We start from the raw sequence: 15,030 nt of genomic DNA on the forward strand, positions 1-15,030 counted from the left end.
TTTTCATTTTTTCTGTCTCTGTATCTATATAATATTTTTTTAAGTCCCCAGTTCTCTACAGTCAAAATATCTAGTTTTGATTACATACTTCCACCAGATGCCTAGTTCTAATGGTCTGAAAAATAGTTTTCTAAATACATAGCAAATTTATGATGTCATCTATTTAAGGAGGTGGTGCTTTCTGTGCAACTGATGTAGAAATATAATTTTTAGTTAGTATGCAGTTTTTGTGAGTCAGATTGTGATGTTATTGAGAAATATCTGTAAACAGCAGTGGTTATTTGATGAGATGGAATGCAAGGAAAACTACCAGTGTGATATGGTCAAGTTACTAATTACAGACCCTACCAAGGTAGTCAGTTAAGTGAAGTATTAGGAAAAATTGTACTTGTACTTGTGGGAGAAAAAAAATAAAAATAAAAGAATCATCAGTACAAGAAAAAAAAGTATAATTTTTGTTATCCTATCAAGGTCTGAGGATATATGCAAATATCATTCCAGATTTTCTTCTGATGTCACTTTAAAATTAAGGCCCCAGGCAAAAAAATTGTTGGTAAAAATTTGAAGTAATCATTAAAAGATACTGTAATAAAAGGCTGATCATAGAAAGAAAATTCAAACTCTAACAGAAAGGCTGATATATAAAACCTAGAAATAAAACCTCTGTTTATCTCTGTACTTGCAGCCTGTCTAAATGTTTCTCAGGTAAATCTACAGTGCAACACCCATACAACATATTACCTTGTAAGAGCAATCAAAGAAGAAGTAGAGAACAGAAAAAGTGACAGGTTGATGTACTTGATAAGGCTTCTCTTACAAACCAGAATTGAATTTAAACAGGGTCAAATACTGGCTATATTCAACTACATATCCTACATTAAAACAAACAAACAAAAAACAAACAAACAAAAAAAAGCCACTGAGAACAAAACTATTTTGTGCCATACCATACCAACTCATTTTGGATATATATACATATTTTATATTTAAAATGAAAAAATAAAATAAAATAGAAAAACTGCCTTGTTTCTAATGTCACAGAGCACTGACTTAAACATTAACAAAAGATGAATATAAATGAAAAAAAGATTTGACTGGATCAACCCTATTTGAGTAGTTAACAGCTAACAAATATACAGTGCAAGAAATCATCATCATCAAAACTTTCCACTTCTAAAATTAGGAACAAAAATATGGAATCAGCTTTTACTAGCTGTGATGAAAAAATCTGCAGAAAAAAAAATACTGATAAACTGTAAAGCAAGAAAGGATTGCTATACTTACAACAAATTCCATAGGGTACCCACACAGACTTGTTTGAATTAAAGCATAATTTTAAAGCAAAATATCCAACAGTAATTTGAGATTTGCCAGCAATGAATAATTTAATATGTCCTTTTCTAAAGCTGTCCTAACAATTTTTAATATTAAAAATGTGCTGTCTTGAGACTACCACCGTGTCGACTTATAGGGGCTCTTCAAAACTTACCCCTTGTGGTGTTGCCTTGCTTTCTTAGAGTAACGTGCTGGATATCCTGCTCTAAAGCACAAGATACAGAACATAAAACATGGAAATCAGTCATGATGGTCCTTGCTCAGAGAGATAGAGGTTTGTGGAGGTAGCTTTGTCCATGAGTATGGGAGCAAAGGAGGTGCAACAGCTCTAGTACTGGTTCAGTTGGCACATACCAGTTTCTGCAGCTATTTCAATTCATAGACTAGTCTCAGCAACTACAACCTCAGCCAAATACACTGAGCCAAGTTCTGTTCTTAGTTACACCAATGTAATTCTGAATAGATGTTGGCCTGTTTTTTTTCATTCATAGCTCATAGTAGTGTTAATTGCTTTAGATATGAAAATAATGCTTATTCAGGCAACCTCCCACTCATGTCATATTCCTGTTCTCACTGAAATTAATGAAAGTTTCGACTAAGAGAAGACTGCAGAATTTGTAAATATTCAGTCAGTGTATAATTTGCTGCCAAATTCAAACTTGTTTGCCACTGAGTTAAAGGCAACTCTGGTGAATTTACTGGAGCTGCATCTCATTTCAAACTACCTCATAGTTTCATTTAAAGTAAACTAATCTGCATGTTTGAAAGAGGAATTTGGAATAATAACTGTTTCAGCCAGGCTGTTTAGAAACTGTTGGTCTTTATTTCCTTCCACCCCAGCACGAATTTGGGAGAATCAGCTTTTACTCTCACATACATGTATATTTGATGCAAGACAGCTAAGAATCCCACTGAGCTTTTCTCCTGTTTTTGCTTTCCACATCTGAAAATAAAAAATACTAACAATCCTTCTTTAAATAAAAAAATAATCCACTTAACCATGTCCTGAAGTTTATATATGTGCTTATGAAATGCCAATTCTGTATTTAAGCAATAATTCTGAAAATGATGATAATAATAATAAAAAACTCATCTTTATTAACAAGTGATGGTTTTTGACTTAATGGCCTAGGGTAAAGCCAAGGGCAGATAACACTCTAGCAAACTGGCTGTTAACTTCATTAATGACTGATTTATTCAGGATTGTTACTATTATAAATTAAACTCAGTGGTTTAGAACAGAATTTATACAATTTTGGTTACACTCCGCACCCCCTCCTTTAAATTAGGTATGACATGATTTGAGACGCATTTGGAGAACAGCTATTTTTATTTTAGCCTTTCTGACTATCTTGGACATACATAATTTTAGTAGAAATCTAAACCTTGTAAATTGGCAGTGTATAATTCAGATTAAAATATATATATATATATATACATTTAAATTAGGCTGAGAGGTCCTTAAGAAAGATGAGTATACTTCCATTTTATGTATGGATAAAACTGATGCCAATTAAAATTCATCTCAGACCTACCCGGGTATATTCTGTTTGCATCTGTTAGGAACTTTTCTCTCTGTACATTTCTTTTTACACTGTTACAAAAGAGAAATGCAGGCAAATGAAAACCAGTGTAAACTTCACACAAATGATTCATACTACTTCTGTATTGTTCAAATCCAACTTGCTGTATTTTACCTAAGCAATACAAAGGGTTGTAATACTAGCACAATGCTTAAATAACAGCAGTAGATTTTGAATAAAGAACTCCGCATTCTGCTGGCAGCAGAGTACTTCAAACAGAAAACATGCCAGCAATATAGACCAATGCATTATCACCCCCTCCCTCTTGCTGCATAACTCTGCTTCATAATATGCCATAACATTGGCAAGCACAGCTCAGAGCTTTTTAAGAACACAAGGAAGCTCATGAATAATGGTTGAATCGGGAAAGTGATAATTAAATGAGACAACTGAATGCCAGTGGAGTCCCCAGTGGAAAATACTCTACAGTGAAGTTCAACTCCACCCTTCGTTCCCTGTTTTTAGCAGTGCATGACTATAGATATTTTTCACATCAACATTAAAAATAAATAAATAAATAAATCAAGTTCCCCAAACCATGTGTATTATTTTCATATGTTGCCCCTGTTTAAGAAGGTATTTTCCTTTCTCTAAAGAAAGAGAGAGGAAAAACAAAACAAAACAAAACAAACAAACAAACAAACAAAAAACAACCACTGTGTCCTGGTTTCAGTTAGATATGAGATCTCAGTGAGATAAAATATTTTGCTGTTTTTCAGACCATAGTTGACACCATACTTTTTTTTTTTTTTTTTTTTTTTTTCCAAACTGCAACAACCACCAATGCCTAAAATGCAGGGAACCTCACTTAAATGGTTGCTTCATGTTTCTTCCTGTAGAGGTATAGTTATTTTATTCCACCACCTTCTTTCTGTAGTCACAGAACAAACATGGTTAGCTGGGGTGGATACTGTTCAGCAGCTGGCCTCAAAGAAAACAGGTCTAAGTTTTTAATACAATAGACATCTACTAACCTCTTCTCTGTCACAGCACCCAGTTTCTTCCGAGCTTCTGGTACAAAGAGAAGTTGCCATGTACTTTGTGCATTATTCAAATTGCAATAGGACTAAGAGCCAGAAGCTGCAAACTGTAGACCCAGCCCATGTTTGTTGTTGTTTGTACTTGCTAAATAAGTGCAAGTACATTGCAAGAGTTAAACAGTTGAGAAGGTACTAAGGAATGAGTTTCACTATGGAACAAAAAATTGCTTTATCTTAAAGGACTAAAAGTTGAAGCAACTCCAATAAATTGACATTACAGTGAAATGTGATTGTGACTGTTAACAGTTTTGTGATTTACAGTGTGTAAAAATCATTCATTCATTCATTTTCATTTAATATAAAATCTTTTTCTATTTTATCACCTGCCTCTTCAATGTTCTTTCTCAACGTTACACAGAATCACAGAATAACAGAATTGTCTAGGTTGGAAGAGACCTCAAGATCATCGAGTCCAACCTCTGACCTAACACTAACAAGTCCTCCATTAAACCATGTCACTAAATTCAACATCTAAACATCTTGTAAACACTTCCAGGGATGGTGACTCCACCACTTCCCTGAGCAGCCCATTCCAATGCCTAACAACCCTCTCAGAAGTTCTTCCCAATATCCAACCTAAGATGTTCAATCCCAATGCTCTTTTTTCAAACAAACTTAGAACTTTTTTTTTTTTTTTTTTTTTTTTTTTTTTTTTTTTTTTTTGAGCAGAACTTAACATATCTAACCTGACAGCTTTGCATTCAAGGTAGAGTGAATATTTTTAGCATCTGTAAAAGATCAGTGGAAAATTGGTTTGGGGTAGTTTATGTAAAATATCATACAAACATTTAAAGTATATTTATGTGATTTTCAGGAAAAAAAATATTTTCATTAAACCAAAAGACAAACAAAGGAAGATATAGGAATCCTATTACTAAAAAATTATAAAGTGAAAATCTCTATCACACCTATATGTGCAGAAACAGATTTCTCTCATTTTTAGAGGGAGGTAGTAAAACTCTATGCACTTGATTTATTTACAGACCACTATGGTAGACACAGAATACTCTTAATCTGTCATAAATGAATGGCATAAACTACTCTATTTTAAACTACTCATAAACTACTCATATTATTATTCAATACTGTATTTTCATGCCTAAAGTTGTCTCCACTTTTGCTTCTGTGGCTCAGACAAATTGTATAACTAACTTAAATTTAATATCAAGTAGATAACACACAGGTATTCTGGGGCTCTTTAACTTGCTCCAGTTCCATTTTATGTTGCTCAATTCCTTCCTTCCTTCCTTCCTTCCTTCCTTCCTTCCTTCCTTCCTTCCTTCCTTCCTTCCTTCCTTCCTTCCTTCCTTCCTTCCTTCCTTCCTTCCTTCCTTCCTTCCTTCCTTCCTTCCTTCCTTCCTTCCTTCCTTCCTTCCTTCCTTCCTAAACCATAGGAAATGAGTAAAACTTTATAATCTTGAAGGCCTAGCACAACCTTCTTAAAGCTGGAAAACTCTGAATCACCTCTATTCTTAGGCAGACAGCATGGTGTGGACTATTGATTTAAATAGTTATTTTTCAGCCAGATTGATTCCCTGATTCAGTTCACTGTGTAGTCATAAAAGTAATGTGATAGAACAGAAACTGAAGGTGCTTGCTTAGGTTGGCATAGCTACCAAAATGTAGTCTCCATGTAAATTCTTTTACACCAAATTGATTTTTTTTTTTCCTAACTAGAAATTAATTCATTTGTTTCAAATTAAATTAGATATTTTAAAAATTATTATTATTATTTTTCCCAGGTGAGAATTGCAGTGTAATAATAATTCTAAACTGATTTATTACACAATTTTTATCTGTTAAATGGAACAAATCAAGAATTAGAGAGTAATATCTATTTTGTAAGGACACACCTGAATTTTTACTTAATATTTTTGCAGATAGTGCCTATGACATTGGCATTATGTATATAAAAACAAAACAAAGCAGTGGAGATGTGTTGTGCAAAGTGATGTTGACAATTGCATGTTAGAAATGATTCAGATTATTTTTACATGACTTCAGACCACTAATAAATCAGCATAGAAAGCTCCTTATAGGTCCTCATACACTAATCTGAATATAAAAATATTAGAAAATCTCTTACAATGCTACATGAAAGAGAAAATTAAAATTTCAGCCTTGTTAATAAAGTTATAGGTTTCAATAACCAAATATAATGCTTTGCTGTTTGAAAAAATGACAAGGTGCCTTTGATGGTACAGGTTACCAGAATCGATTTCAGTGCTAATGTTTATCTTTGTAATCTTCAGGGAGAGTTTGTTTGGTGAATAAGACTATCATTATCTTCTTGAAAAGGTTAGATTATTGCCCACACTTGGTCACAGATTTAGGTAAAGAATGTTTGCTTACGTCTGGAATGTCAATGAGGAGGAGAAAAAAGGATGTGAAAACAGACAAACACCAAAGACGGGTAAGCACAGACACAAAGCTTCATCTTAATTAGCATGATTATTGTGTGTTTAGTTTAGCAATTTATTTTAAATACAAAAAGAAGCGTATCGTATTACATTCACTCATACTAAAACTAAAACTTCAGTACTGCAAGTTCATATTTACACTTTTCTTTGACATAATTTGCTTGAGCACATCATTCTCTAAATATGACTTTTAATGAAAAGTATACCCTTAAATAGTGTGAACAAGCTCCTTGTTATTCACATGTTGATTAGAAGAAAAGAAGAAAAATGTAAAACATTAAGGGGCTGATTTTGCAGTTTGGCTCACACCGAGATGCATTTTAATCCATAAAAAATTTGGATCACTGGATCAGTAAAAGGGTCGATTCTGCCTCCTTTCCTTCACTTGCAGGTCGTGTTGTTGCAGCTGCACAGCGGGAGTCCGACCACCTCTCCTTGCAAGAACCTCGGCATTGGAAAAGTGGTGAGGACAAAAGGGGGAGCTCTCGGGAACAAAGCTGGAAGGAGGGAGGTGGCTATAAAATTACGGACTGAGTATGGCCAGGGACCTTCCTTAGCGTGAACTAGCCTTTCAGTGGGAGAAGGTTGTGGGAATAAAACCTTGGGGAGAATACTTATATATCCTCTTACCGTTCCTTCTCCTTCCCAGTCAATTTCACAGTCAGCCAGTATATCCTGGAATACTATTAGATAAAGTGACAACACAACGAGCATTTCAAAACATTGTCCATTTGTGTCTTTATCTTCTTCCTCCTCTGTTTTGTTTTTCTTCTCCCCAGTTTATTCTTTTAAACAGGGGAAATCTTGGAAATATCTTAAAAAAAAAAAAAAAAAGAAAAAAAGAAAAAAAAAAGAGTGACAATTCAAGAGAAAATGTCCATATGCGATTTCACAAATAATAATAATTATCACTTCTTCTTTAAACTGTTTAACCTAGTGGGATTGTTTTTTGTTTGTTTTTATCTCCTTTGACTGTTTATTCTCCTTCCAAGATATTTCCAAGATTTTTAACGAACAACATCCTATACGTTTTACTCTGCAGAGAATTAATTTCAGTGGAACAGCAAGTTTGTCTGAAATATACTTTTTAAAAGTATATTTCCAAATATATATATATATTCATGTGTGGGTGTGTCATAGAACTTTAGAATATAGAACACAGAACATAGAGATAGAACACAAGACAAATAAAACTATAGTAAAACCAGTCATTGGTATTGGTTATTTAATCGCCTATGTTTGGAAACAGTTCATTTTTAAGAAATGCATTCCATGGTAGTTATTTGTAACTTTATACAAGAGTATTTCTGACCAAAAAAAAAAAAAAAAAAGCAAATAGAGTCTAAAATTAAAAAAAAAAATAATAAAAATATCTCATATCTGATTGGCCACTTAAATTTTTGTTATTTGTTCATTATTTTCATTCATCAGTTGGCCCAAAATAAATTTAATAAAGAGGACAATATTTTATTCTTTCAAGGACAAAGAAAAAGAAATCCTAGAGTTAGGAAAAGTGTTTTATTATCTTTTTATTTTTTTTCCCCATAATTTTATAGAGTTTTCAAAATTATTATTATTATTATTATTATTATTATTATTATTATTATTATTATTATTATTATTATTATTATTATTATTATTATTATTATTTAATGAAGCTTCTTGTTCCAAAAACCATTGAAAATTACCACACTTCTATGATCCTTCAGAAGTAATGTTAAGGAGAAATTACAAATAAGAGCATTTGTTTTGTATGTAAATGGAAAATTACCATGGAAGTTATAGACAGCACAAAAAAGGTTTGTTAGAGTGTGTTGCTAAAGACATGAACCTTTATTTTTTTTTAGTAAATACATTTAAATTACCTTAAATTTCCCTACTTTTTCTGTTTATATATACCCAGTTCTGCTCTGAAATTCAGAGGAGGAATCTCTGAATTGTTGTATTCATATACGTAAAACTGGATTATTTAATCTATGACTCACTTTATACTTATATGCTTTATATATAGATATATTTATATTTTATACTATATATACTTTATACTTTTAATCTGTGACTCACTTTGTACTTTTTCAGGACAGCAATGAATGTCAGTGTAGCATCTAACATAACACAATATTAATCATGATGAAAAAACAGACTACTGAATATACTGCTTTCTAAGATTCTGCCAGTAATCAACAAACCATACATATATTATACTTGGTACTTCCAAAGACAAGTGATGTACTCTTCGTTTTAGCAGAAAAGGATTCAACCATCTCACAACAGATTCCAAACCTCAGAGAAAATGGTGGTGGAATTTGGAAAAGGCTTTTTCATGAGTTGATTAAATAAATTCTATCCTGTTTGAAACCATCTGAGATCATGGAGCAAATCCTTTTGGAAACTATGCTAAGGCATACAGAAAATAAGGAAGTGATTGGTGACAGCCAATATAGCTTCACTAAGGGCAAATTGTAGATATTATATACCTGGACTTGTGCAAAGCATTTCGACAATGTCCCACATGACATCTTTGTCTCTACATTGGAGAGACATAGATTTGATGGATGAACCACTCAGAGGATAAAGAATTGGTCAGATGGTTGCACTCAAAGAGTGAACAATGGCTTGATGTCCAGGTGGAAGTCAGTGACGAGTCATATTCCTTAGGGCTTGGTATTGGTACTGGCACTGTTTAACAGCTTTTGTGGTGATGTGGACAGTGGGATAGAGTGTGCCTTCAGCAAGTTTCCTGATGACACCACACTGTGTGCTGTGGTCAACACACTGGAGAGAAGGGATGCCAACCAGCGGGACTTGTACAGGCTTTAGAGGTGGGCCTGTGCAAACCTCATGAAGTTCAACAAGGCCAAGTGCAAGGTCCTGCACCTGAGCTGGGGCAATCCCACACAAATACAGGCTGTGTGGGGAATGGATTGAGATCAACTCTGAGGAGAAGTACTAGGGGATGTTGGTTGATGAGAAGCTCAACATTAGATGGCAATGTGCACTTGGATCTCAGAAAACCAACGGTATCCTGGGCTGCATGAAAAGAAATGTGTCCAGCAGGTCAAGGGAGATGATTCTTCCTCTCTACTCTGCTTTCATAAGACCCCACCAAGAGTATTGCATTCAGCTCTGGGGTCCCCAAAATAAGAAGCATATGGACACATTAGAATGAGTCCAGAGGAGGGTTTTGAGGATGATCAGAGGACTGGGGCACCTCTCCTACAAAGAAAGGCTGAGAGAGTTGGTGTTGTTCAGCCTGAAGAGAAGGCTCCAGGGAGACTTTATAATAACCTTTGAGTACTTAAAGGGGCACTACAAGAAAGCTGGGAAGGGACACTTTGTAAGGGAGTGTAGTGATAGGACAAGGGGTAATGTGTTTAAACTGAATAAGAGTAAATTTGGATTAGATATAAGGAAGAAAATCTCTGTGACAGGGGTGGTGAGGCACTGGAATAGATTGCCCAAGAGAAGCTGTGGATGCCCCAACCTTGGCAGTATTCAAGGCCTGGTTGGGTGGGGCTTTAGGCAGACTAGTTTGGTGGAAAGTGTACTGCCCATGGCAGGGGAGCTAGAACTAGATGATCCTCAAGGTGATTGGCTCCAGCGCAGACGTGTTCTGCAGCAGAGTGGGGGATCATGGTGGGCAGAGGGTTTTCTGCATTGAGGCCACTTGAGGTAGCCAATGGAGCCGCCAGGACACAGCAGCCCTCATAAGGCTGGTTGACGGGGTATGGGCAGAGCCAGGAGTGCCCCTCCTCTGCTGTACAAAGGCAGGCCCTAGGGATTGCAACAAGTGAGCAGGAGCATGGTGACCAGGTCAGGCAAGCAGGATGTGGCATGGCAGTATGTGTTGCAGTTTGAGCCCCTGAAACTTGGCACTGAAACTTGGCCAGCTAGTCCCAGCAACAATGGTGACCACCTGGCAGAAGGCCATGGCCTGCAGGAGCCCAGCACCCACCACTGCTGATGCAGCTTCCCAGAGTTCAGGGAGGAACATGCTGCCAACAAGGTGTCAGACTGTTGGGTGTGCCCTGCTCTTACGCTGATACAGGATGGCAGTAGAGAGCACAGCTGTGGGAGGTTTCCCCAGGTTGAAGAACTGCTTCACATGGTGACAGAAATTCAGGAGGACATGGGCAGGCAGAGGAGCATCATGGAGTAAGAGAATGAGATTGGCTGGTGGGGTAGAGTTCTGCTATCCCTGAGGCAGACTCCTTAGCCAGTCACTGGGCAGGAAATGAAGGATCTCCTAGCCCATTTCCAGGCAGAGGGAGAGGACCTAACAGACCAGGGGGAGTGGAAGCAGGTTCCTGTTTGGCACAGCAAACAACCCCCCCTGCTGCCTACCTCATATTCCCAGGTGCCCCTGTGCACCCTGTGGTATGAGGCTCTGGAAATTGACGGGCAAGCAAATGACAAGGTGGATCATGGTCCATCCACACCTGGGGAGTCACCCAGGCAAGTTGACCTACACCCCACATCACAACAAGCCCCACCAAGAAAAAAGAAGTGTTATTGTCATAGTGGACTTCCTTCTTAAGGGAATAGAGTGCCCGATTGTCATCCAGACCCAGCCTATAGGGAAGCCTGCTGTCTCCCTGAATAAGAAACTTCGCTTGGACAATCACTTTCCAGGTATGCCCCTCTGATTATTACCCTGTATTGGTTTTTCAAGTTGGCAATGACGAGGTGGCAAAGAGAATCCCAAGAGCAGTCAAAAGGGACTTTAGGGCTTTGGGGCAATTGGCTGAAGGATAATGCCCAGGTAGTGTTTTTCTCCATGCTTCCAATAGCGGGGATTAAGACTGAAGGAACAGGCAAACCCAGCTGATAAATACATGGCTCCAAGGCTGGTGCCACCGACACCATTTTGGGCTTCTTGATCATGGGAAGCTCTACATTGCACAGAGCCTCCTGACTCCTGACGGGGAGCACCTTTCTATGATGGGGGAAAGGATTTTTGCCCAGGAGTTAGCAGGGCTGATTGACAGGACTTTAAACTAGATTTGAAGGGGGGGAGAGGCAAAACCAGCCCCACCAGTGATAAGCTATGGGACTGTGTACCAATTCTTGAGGAACTGCATGCTGAGGAGGCCCTTCAGTCTGCCCCACAAAGGGCTGAGTTGATGAAAGACATCTGAAGTGCTTCTATATATACACATGCAACATGAGAGATGGCACTTCAACTCCATGAAATGCTTGTATACTAATGAGCGTAGTATGGGAAACAAACAGGAAGAACTGGAGATCTGCATACAGTTGCAAGGTTGTGATCTCATTGCAATCACAGAGACATGGTGTGATAACTCACATTATTGGAATCCTGTCATGGAAGGCTATGTGCTTGTTAGAAAAGACAGGCCAGGCAGGCAAGGTGGAAGAGTTGCTCTTTATGTAAGACATTGCACTTGTTGTGCAATGCATGGACCTCTGCCCAGGGGTGAAAGAAGAACAAGTGGAGAACTCAAGGGTAAGGATTAAAGGACAGGCTATCATGGCTGACATTGTTGTGGGTGTTTGCTACAGGCCATCTGATCGGGAAGAGGAGGTAGACAAAGCCTTTTTCAGACTGCTTCAAGTAGCCTCTCAGTCAGAAGCCCTGGTCCTTGTGGGACTTCAACCACCCTGTCATCTTCTGGGAAGACCACACAGCTAGCACAAACAGTCCAGGATGTTCCTGCAGTGCATTCATGACAGCTTTTTGACAGGAATGGTGGAAAAGCCAACAGGAGAGGTGTTTAGCTGGGTCTTTTACTAACAAATGAGGAAGGACTAGTTGGAGATGTGAGGGTCAGGGGCAGCCTTGGCTGCAGTGACCATGATATGATGGAGTTCAGGATCTTGCAAGGAGAAAGCAGGGCAAAAGGTAGGATTGCAACCCTGGACTTCAGGAGAGCAAACTTTGGCCTTTTGGGGGATATACTTGGAAGAATTCCATGTGTTAGGGCCCTGGAAAGAAGGGGATCCAAGACAGCTGGTCAGTACTGCCCTGGTGACAAATGATATGGAGAAGGCAGAGTAGCTGAATGCCCTTTTTGCTTCAGTCTTTACTGATAAGATCAGCCCTCAAGAATTTCAGAGCCTGGAGACGAGAGGAAGAGAAACAAGGACTTTTTGTTGATGGAAGAGAATTGGGTCAGAGATCATCTAAGCAAACTTGATATCCACAAATCCATGGGCCCTGAAGGAATGCACCCACAGGTGCTGCTGGAGCTGGATGATGTTATTGCTAGGCCACTTAGGCCAGTCAGCTTCACCTCCATCCCTGGAAAGGTGATGGAACAGCTTATCCTGGAGGTCATCTCCAAACATGTGGGAAATAAGAAGGAGATCAGGAATAGTCAGCATGGATTCACCAAGGGGAAATCAGGTTTGACCAATCTGATATCTGATATACTTCTATGATGAGATGGCTGGCTGGGTAGATGAGAGGAGAGTGGTCAACATCATCTACCTTGACTTCATCAGGGTTTTTGACACTGTCTCCCATAACATCCTCATAAATAAGTTCAGGAAGTGCGGACTAGATGAGTGGACGGTGAGGTGGATTGCCAATTGACTGGATGGAAGATCTCAGAGGGCTGTCCAGTGTTGTTCAATTTATTCATAAATGGCCCGGATGATGGAATGGAATGAACCCTCAACAAATTTGCTGATGACACAAAGCTCAGAGGAGTAGCTGATACCCCAGAGGGCAGTCCAACCTGGACCTCAACAGGCTGCAGCACTGGGCTGAGAGGAACCTCATGAAGTTCAACAAAGACAGGTGCAAGGTCCTGTCCCTAGGGACGAATAATCCCAAGCACCAGTACAGGCTGGGTGCTAACCTGCATGAGGGCTGCTCTGCAGAGAGAGATCTGGGAGTCCTGGTGGACAGCAGGCTGATTATGAGACAGCAATGTGCCCTTGTGGCCAAGAAGACCAATGGTATTCTGGGCTGCATTCGGAAGAGTGTTGCCAGCAGGTCAAAGAAGGTGATCCTCGCCATCTACCTAGCTCTGGTGAGGCCACACCTAGAGTATTGTGTCCAGTTCTGGGCTCCCCAATAAAAGGGGGACATGAAGCTACTGGAGTGAGTTCAGAAGAGGACTATGAAGATGAGTAGAGGACTGGAGCACCTGTAGTACAAGGACAAGCTGAAAGAGTTGGGCCTGCTTATCCTGGAAAAGAGAAGACTGAGGGGAGACCTCATTAATGTGTATAAATATCTGAGGGGAGGGTGTTGAGATGATGGAGCTGGTCTCTTCAGTGGTGCCCAGTGAGAGGACAAGAGGCAACAGGCACAAACTGAAGCACAGGAGGTTCTGCTTCAATATGAGGGAGCATATCTTTACTGTGAGGGTAACAGAGCACTGGAACAGGTTGTGGAGTCTACTTCTCTGGAGATATTCAAAACCCACCTGGAAGCCATCCTGCACAATGTGCTCTAGGTGATCCTGCTTGGCAGGGGGCTTGGACTAGATGATCTTCAGAGGTCCCTTCCAACCTCATCCATTCTGTGATTCTGATTCTGTGATTCTGTGATTTTGTGAAGAGTAGCTTCCAACCAAAACCGTTCTATGATTCTATAATTCTATGATCTTCACTGCTCATTAGGCACAATCAATTCACGGGAGAGACAGCAAAAATCATGTATACAGATATAACCTTTTTGATCTTAAGGAAATTCCAAGGACATATCTAACATACTGTATCTAACATATTGTATCTAACATATCAAGAACATATTTTCCAATATGACATGTTGCCATATCAAAGACAATGCTACCATGAAAGGGCTGGATGGGAGGTGTCTGAGGTCCTCAGTGTAACCCAAAGTATTGAAAAATTTAGTAAAGAAATTATAGAAATTGTTGTACCTCCCTGCTTCAGGAACTAACCTTTCTCATACTTTTTACCTACACCTAGAATTTCCTGTTGCATTATGTTTTGACAGGCTTAAACTATCTAGACAAAAAATCTGTAGGCCTGCTTTTCTGTCTAAATTGAATGTAATGTGCTTTAAAAATATCTGCTAAATTACTTCAAATACTTCTGGGGACCAAATTACTTCAATGCAAAATTTTACAGGTAATTTCTCTGGAAAATTTTCCTAACCCAGTAACACAGAATAAGTATTTACAATTGGGAAAGATTAACTTGCCATTTTTATGAAAATTAATCTTTGATGAAGTTAAAAATCTTTCAGAAACCAAAGTTTGTACCTAACAAAGTAAATATTTGGCTAAGTTTAGTAGCAAAAATCTCCAACATCTCCTCCCTTTGAGATGTGGCTTAGGCCTCTGTCATCAAACTTCATACCTCCTCAGAGAATATTTCATTTCTTACCTCTTCTAGTTTAGGAGACCTATACTAATCCACATTTTAGGATTGATTTTAGGGTTCTAAAATTATCATATTGAAACCCACATGGAGGTGTTCTCTGTCATGGACCAGGCTGCAGAGTTTTTATTTAAATCTTTAATCCTTGGTTGAAGTAGAATTGTTTAAATAAAATCATTATTAAAATTTTAACTCTTACTTACATGAATAGGGAACTGAATGATGGTTCTGGGGACTCTGGTTTGTACATTTGAGATCTAAAAAAATAATACAATATATAATACAATAATAACCCTTTAATCTTCTGCAACACACATGATTCACAGACTGCCT

The sequence above is a fragment of the Anas platyrhynchos genome, chromosome Z (assembly GCF_047663525.1).
Source record: "Anas platyrhynchos isolate ZD024472 breed Pekin duck chromosome Z, IASCAAS_PekinDuck_T2T, whole genome shotgun sequence".
NCBI classification, from domain to species: Eukaryota; Metazoa; Chordata; class Aves; order Anseriformes; family Anatidae; genus Anas; species Anas platyrhynchos.